Consider the following 7931-nt stretch of genomic DNA (forward strand, 5'->3'; position numbering starts at 1 on the left):
CTTGTCGACACAATAGGTCTAAATGGTGGGTCTTCCAAGCTCTTATGAATCTTCGGTGTCATTTGTATTGTGGGACGTTTTGGATGTTCTTTTATCAGGTATTTCCTGGTTCTCTCATCAATTATTCCATCCTCATGCGCTTTCCTCACAATATCTATCAATATTTCTTTGAACTGGGTAGTTGGGTTATTGTTCAACCTCATATAAGTTTGGTCATCATTGATATGCTCCAAGATCTTCTTTTGGTACATCTCAGTGTCTACAATCACAAGGGCTCTCCCCCAAAGAACAAAGGATAGTCCTGGTATCTAAATTTTCCACTATGAGTGCGACGTACAAGAAAATCATCTTAAAATACTGGCCGATCTCAAGTACAGAACCTGACTTTGGCACTATGTTCAAGGATCCTCCAATATTTGCACACACCAGGAATGCTAACATTAAAGAAATACTCAACAAAAAGACACCCAAATCTCAACAAACAAAGGTCACAAGACCCTGCTTTAATTGCAATAACTGTCATAACATCATCAGTGGCAATACAGTGACTCACCCGATGAAGGGTTTTAACATCAAGTTGCAAGTAAACGCCACATGTGATAGTTCAAATGTGATGTATCTGATAAAATGCCCTTGTGGTAAGCCTTACATTGGCAAAACCGAGCAGAAGATCAAGACTCGCATTAACGAGCACAAATCTAATATTCGCACCAAAAATGAAAAATCCAATGTTGCGAACCACTTTAATGAGGCACGTCATAACATTTCCCAACTGAAATTCATGATCTTGGAAACAGTCCAAAAGCGAGAAAACTTGGACAACAATAGGTACTTACTACAGCGAGAAATGGCATGGATTTTCAAACTACAAACTATGAAGCCGTTTGGATTAAATGACCGCCTTGAATTTGCATGTTTCATTTGAAGATACCATGTTTTGGGTATATGATGTCTGATACGGGATCCCTTGAGTGCAATGGTTTTGCACGCAATACACTTTCATGTTATATATAATGTGTTATTCTGTTAGTTTTGATCACCAGTACATGATATAAGTTGGTTCTGATATTACACTTTCAAGTCATATACACAAACTCATAGATACTAATTGTTCACTCTTAATATGGTTGCCACGTTTCAGGTCACCTTTAGTCCTTTCTTAATGTCTACTACACACTAGTCACACACTAGACTAAGATGGCTGACGCTGATAGATAGTCCGCTTTTTATTGTCAAAGAGTTGAACGCGCCCTTTTTAAATGCCGGCAAAATACCCGCTCACTAACAGCGCAGAATGAGAGTGTTTCCCTACAATGCCGTCGGCCTACAATAATTCCGGTAAGCTACTATGCGTCTCTGCCGTTCGAACCCACGCATATTATTGTTTTGAGCCCACATTAAAGGCGGGCATTGATAATCTTCGTGTTTCTTTTTAGAACAAGCGTAAAGAAGATCGACTGATAGTAACCATTATACCATCCACATAACGACTCTTCGTGTACTAAGGAACACATCGGGAAATGCATACTAATCCTGATACACTACCGCGCATGTTGAGCATTTTTGACAATCACGGTATTAAAGTTGATCTTTGCATGCTGACACTCGGAGTTCCATACACCTTTTCATCCGTTACCGCACTCCATAAATATCCAATAGCACATTATCTTATCTCTGATATATGACTTTTTATACACAATTCTGTTACAAGCAAGTAACTGTACACTTATTATTGACTGTGGTCTAAAAGTTTTAAAAGTTTTCTCAGTACTAAGATAATGTTTGCTTTGATAACTGAATGACGTATTGTATATTGTATATTTTTGACAACGTAGCCAAGTGGATTATAGTTATATTTTACATTTCAGAGCTCCCAGATGAAGGGCAGACATGCCCGAAATGCATTGGAGCATAATGGAAAACTAAAAGTCCGACATGAATGAAAATAACTCTATGGATTGATGATAAATTCATAATGAACTTTAACAAATAAATCCTTACATTGATGAAATAAATAAGGAGTCTTGATTTTCAAGAACACAAAGGTGTGCCCGATATCAGGGATGTTATCATCTATTAGATGGTAACACATTCTTGTTATATTTAACTGACGTGGTAAGGACGGACACGCCACCTGAAGGAGCACCCAACCTACAAAACTGTTTGATTGAACTCGAATTACTTTAACAAAAACAACAAGGGTGTGCACCATCCTTTCACCTATTTGGTGTCATTTCAGTTTCCCACTCTACCCAGGAGGGTAGCACCCCACCAATAACAGAATGCAATATGAAGAAATTTCGCGATCGACCGAGGCTAAAGCTGACACGTTTGCCTTCGACGATGATGCCACTGCTCGCATCTACGCTCTTATAAATGAAGATATAACTCAACATACCACCAGCCGCACTAAGGAACAATGTATCAGACAATTACTCTACCTTTCCAAACGTGAAATTAATCAGAAACTTCATGCTAGTACTTTACTAAAATACCACCGAGCACTACGGATCCCCAGAGGATTAAGGATAGCACTAAAACCTTCCCTCAGTAAAAACTCAAAATCATTTCAAGAGAATGGAATGCAATTCTGAATAAATGTAGCTTTGACCTGATTTTACTTATTGTGGAAGAATTGTCACATATACTCACCAAACTTAATAAAGAAATAAAAGAGATTGAAAACGAACTAAAAGACATGACACCAACAGAGGATTGGTCAAAGACACTGGAAGACATTAAAACTCAACTAGATAAACACTCAAGAGAAATTAATGATCGTAAGTTAAGGAAGTTTAGGAGAGATACCCTAGACTACAAGTTGGGAGAGGTATACACATGGGCAGACGTGCATGCCCAACGAAGAAGGAATAAACCCTTCAACCAACAAACTGACACATCCACATCTGGCAGTGACATGTCGAATAGACCAGTGAAAAGAGTGATCCCACCTACCCAAGATTCCACAGATATAGAACAATCTGCTCCACAAGCAAGTAGCACAATGACAGTTGGTTCCTTTTTTAGGTCAAGGCCAAGGAGAGAGAGACGACCCCGGAGGGGCATTAGAAAAGGAAAAAGAAAAAGGTCATCCTACCACCAGGAGTACAATACCAAAGAAAGACAGGAAGAAGAACACCTAGTGATTAACATCTCAAAAACGAACCTAAACCCACATGAAATGAAACTACTGTCTTGGGGTACATCATTTATCCCCACTACTGGAACCAACCAACTAGAATTGGAAGTCAGTACTTTTAAATTTACACGTAAACTCAGACTGAGATACTTTTTTGACAAGGTGTTACCAGCTACTCCACAGAAACCTGACCAATTGAAAGGCTTGCGACCACACAGTTCATACCAAGCACCCACCAGCCATAAGTGTATTGACCTCTTTTAAAATTTAGTGAGGCAAGATTTGATAAAACTAAATTACAAAGAAAACTATAAAAGGAACATCACTCAAAAAGATTTCAACACATTGAAGAAAATAGCAAACAACGACAAGATCAAATGTATAAAAGCTGATAAAGGGAGAGCCCTTGTGATTGTAGACACTGAGCTGTACCAAAAGAAGATCTTGGAGCATATCAATGATGACCAAACTTATATGAGGTTGGCCAATAACCCAACCACCCAGTTCAAAGAAATATTGATAGATATTGTGAGGAAAGCGCATAAGGATGGAATAATTGATGAGAGAACCAGGAAATACCTGATAAAAGAACATCCAAAAAGTCCCACAATACAAATGACACCGAAGATTCATAAAAGCTTGGAAGACCCACCATTTAGACCTATTGTGTCGACAAGAGGATCCATACATGAACCAATCGGCAAGTTTCTAGACAGATATATGCAACCAATAGTCAAAGAGCTAAAAAGCTACGTGAAAGACACTACTGATTTTTTAACTAAACTTACACAGATCACCATAAAGGAGGATGAACACCTGATACTATGTCCTGCGGATGTGAAATCCCTGTACACGTCGATCCCCCATGATGGTGGGATAGAGCCAATGGAAAAGGCCATCATTGAGAGTGACATAGAACCAGGTATGCAAAAATTCCTGATGGAACTTATGATTTTTACACTCTACCAGAGCTATTTTGAACATGACAATGCAAGTTATCTACAGCTATCCGGCACTTCAATGGGGAACTGTGCGGCACCTATGTACGCAAATATATTCATGGGACAATATGAGCAAATGAACATCTATGATAACCCGAATTGGATGAACAACCTGAAACTATATGTACGTTATATCGATGACGTATTCATGGTTTGGACAAACACAAAAGAAAAACTAAAAAAATCACTTGAACTATTGAATGTGATCAATGATCGTATACAATTTACTTGGGAAATTGATGACAACACCATCAATTTCCTTGATGTCAAAATTACCCTCAAGGCATCTGGTTTTGAGACTGATTTATACCGGAAAAAGACAGATAGGAATAATACCCTACACTACAGTAGTTTCCACCAATCATCACTGAAAAACCACTTACCAGTTTCGCAAACGATGCGAGTTAAAAGAATAGTATCAAACGACACAATGATTCAGGATCGTCTAGAGGAAATGGGTAAAAGGTTCACAGACAGAGGATACCCAGATCGTTTAATTGAAGAGGCCAAAGCAAAAATATCCGTGACACAGAGAGAACAACTACTAGTCAGAGCACATAACCCCAAAGAACAAAGGATAGTCCTGGTATCTAAATTTTCCACTATGAGTGCGACGTACAAGAAAATCATCTTAAAATACTGGCCGATCTTAAGTACAGACCCTGACTTTGGCACTATGTTCAAGGATCCTCCAATATTTGCACACACCAGGAATGCTAACATTAAAGAAATACTCAAGAAAAAGACACCCAAATCTCAACAAACAAAGGGCACAAGACGCTGCTTTAATTGCAATAACTGTCATAACATCATCAGTGCCAATACAGTGACTCACCCGATGAAGGGTTTTAACATCAAGTTGCAAGTAAACGCCACATGTGATAGTTCAAATGTGGTGTATCTGATAAAATGCCCTTGTGGTAAGCCTTACATTGGCAAAACCGAGTGGAAGATCAAGACTCGCATTAACGAGCACAAATCTAATATTCGCACCAAAAATGAAAAACCCAATGTTGCGAACTACTTTAATGAGGCACGTCATAACATTTCCCAACTGAAATTCATGATCTTGGAAACAGTCCAAAAGCGAGAAAACATGGACAATAAGTACTTACTACAGCGAGAAATGGCATGGATTTTCAAACTACAAACTATGAAGCCGTTTGGATTAAATGACAGCCTTGAATTTGCATGTTTCATTTGAAGATACCATGTTTTGGGTATATGATGTCTGATACGGGATCCCTTGAGTGCAATGTTTTTGCACGCAATACGCTTTCATGTTATATATAATGTGTTATTATTTTAGTTTTGATCACCAGTACATGATATAAGTTGGTTCTGATATTCCACTTTCAAGTCATATACACAAACTCATAGATACTAATTGTTCACTCTTAATATGGCTGCCACGTTTCAGGTCACCTTTAGTCCTTTCTTAATGTCTACTACACACTTGTCACACACTAGACTAAGATGGCTGACGCTGATAGATAGTCCGCTTTTTATTGTCAAAGAGTTGAACGCGCCCTTTTTAAATGCCGGCAAAATACCCGCTCACTAACAGCGCAGAATGAGAGTGTTTCCCTACAATGCCGTCGGCCTACAATAATTCCGGTAAGCTACTATGCGTCTCTGCTGTTCAAACCCACGTGTATTATTGTTTTGAGCCCACATTAAAGGCGGGCATTGATAATCTTTGTGTTTCCTTTTAGAACACGCGTAAAGAAGATCGACTGATAGCAACCATTATACCATCCACATAACGACTCTTCGTGTACTAAGGAACACATCGGGAAATGTATACTAATCCTGATACACCACCGCGCATGTTGAGCATTTTTGACAATCACGGTATTAAAGTTGATCTTTGCATGCTGAAACTCGGAGTTCCATACACCCTATCATCCGTTACAGCACTCCATAAATATCCAATAGCACATTATCTCTGATATATGACTTTTTATACACGATTCAGTTACAAGCAAGTAACTGTACACTTATTATTGACTGTGGTCTAAAAGTTTTAAAAGTTTTTTCAGTACTAAGATAATGTTTCCTTTGATAACTGAATGACGTATTGTATATTGTATATTTTTGACAACGTAGCCAAGTGGCTTATAGTTATATTTTACATTTCAGAGCTCCCAGATGAAGGGCAGACATGCCCGAAATGCATTGGAGCATAATGGAAAACTAAAAGTCCGATATGAATGAAAATAACTCTATGGATTGATGATAAATTCATAATGAACTTTAACAAATAAATCCTTACATTGATGAAATAAATAAGGAGTTTTGATTTTCAAGAACACAAAGGTGTGCCCGATATCAGGGATGTTATCATCTATTAGATGGTAACACATTCTTGTTATATCCTGCATAATGACCCCATATATTGTCGATCCTTCCTAACAACATACATAACACTGAATCCTGGCAGTTTCCTACTAAAAGGACACTTCCTCCACAGACAGCACTGGTAGTCAGAAGTGCCTTGGCATCTCACAAATGGCACCCTTTGACAAATCATGCATTGTTTAGATAGAGGCAGCACTTTTCCAATTTTTGACAACTGCCCATGCATATTGAAAATTACACCAAGCGGAGGGGCGTGGCTTGATACCCAATGAAGATGGCGGCTTTCCTGTAGTCCGTGGAGAGACGGCGCAGGTTGAAAGCTTTTTCTTGCAGACCCTGACGGCAACCGGTGAGGCACTCCCCATTCGTCCAGTGAGGCCTGGAACCCGCTGCAAGCGAGGAGCAGTGTTTTTTTTGTCTGCAGTGTCCTTCCTCCCAGAAGCGGCCGTCATTTTGGGATGCGAACACTTCATATTGGAGCAACAGAGCGCTGAGGTGACATGCTGAATTCATTCAAAGGAAGAATGCCTGAAAGCAACAATTCTCTTTAAGGTACACTCTCCTTATTATTTTAGAGACGTTTTTCATTTTTATTTCTTTTTTGTTTTTGTTTTGTGCTCTAAAACAGCATATCAGACTTATGGTATCGGTAATCCTATAAACCATATGTCTGCCACATCCAACTTTGTTTTTCTCATTTCTCTTCGGCAAGGCCATAACTAAACAGTTTTTCTATACGCTGGGGATTTTTGGAGGGTTTCTGAACTGTCTATGAGAAGAATAAGGAGGCTTAGCTCCTCTACCCTAACCTCAATGCGCAGATTTGTTAAAAATATTAGAATTTTGTGAAGGTTTGCTATAATTGAATCCTCTTTAGCTTCTCAGCCGAAAAGCGCTACAACTGCTGCAGCTTCGGTTTCTACACCAGTGAGTTCTGGGAAAGCTTCTACAAAGTGTCTGAAAAAGGACCCAACTTCTCCTGCAAAATCCCGGCCTCCCGCTTCTATGGACCTCTTACTCGAAGAAATCCGTGCCCTACGCCCCTTTATGGAGGAAACAAACACTAAACTACAATTTCTTACTGAGAGGTGGTCTCAAATTGATGCACGTCTTCAAGTGGTGGAAAAGAGTGTTGTCATTTTGCAGCGATTGGGTTAGCATTAGCAGAAGCCATACTGTATTTAGAAGTTATCTTGTCCGTTTTGTGGAATCCATTTTGTAATTCTAGCAGCCATCTTGTTTGCCATGTGCTACCACGTGCGTGCCATGCGCTCTATCCTACCTTGCTGTTGTCTGATCTTGAAATCTGCATAGAGATAGGTTATATTTAGCCTCTTCTGCTTCACACATGCTCATTTGAGCTTGCAGCTGTCCTTGCAGCTGTCCCTAGTCTGTAAATGTCAGGATGTGTTCACCAGAATTAGCAACTG

The sequence above is a fragment of the Lissotriton helveticus genome, chromosome 6 (assembly GCF_964261635.1).
Source record: "Lissotriton helveticus chromosome 6, aLisHel1.1, whole genome shotgun sequence".
In the NCBI taxonomy this organism is placed as follows: Eukaryota; Metazoa; Chordata; class Amphibia; order Caudata; family Salamandridae; genus Lissotriton; species Lissotriton helveticus.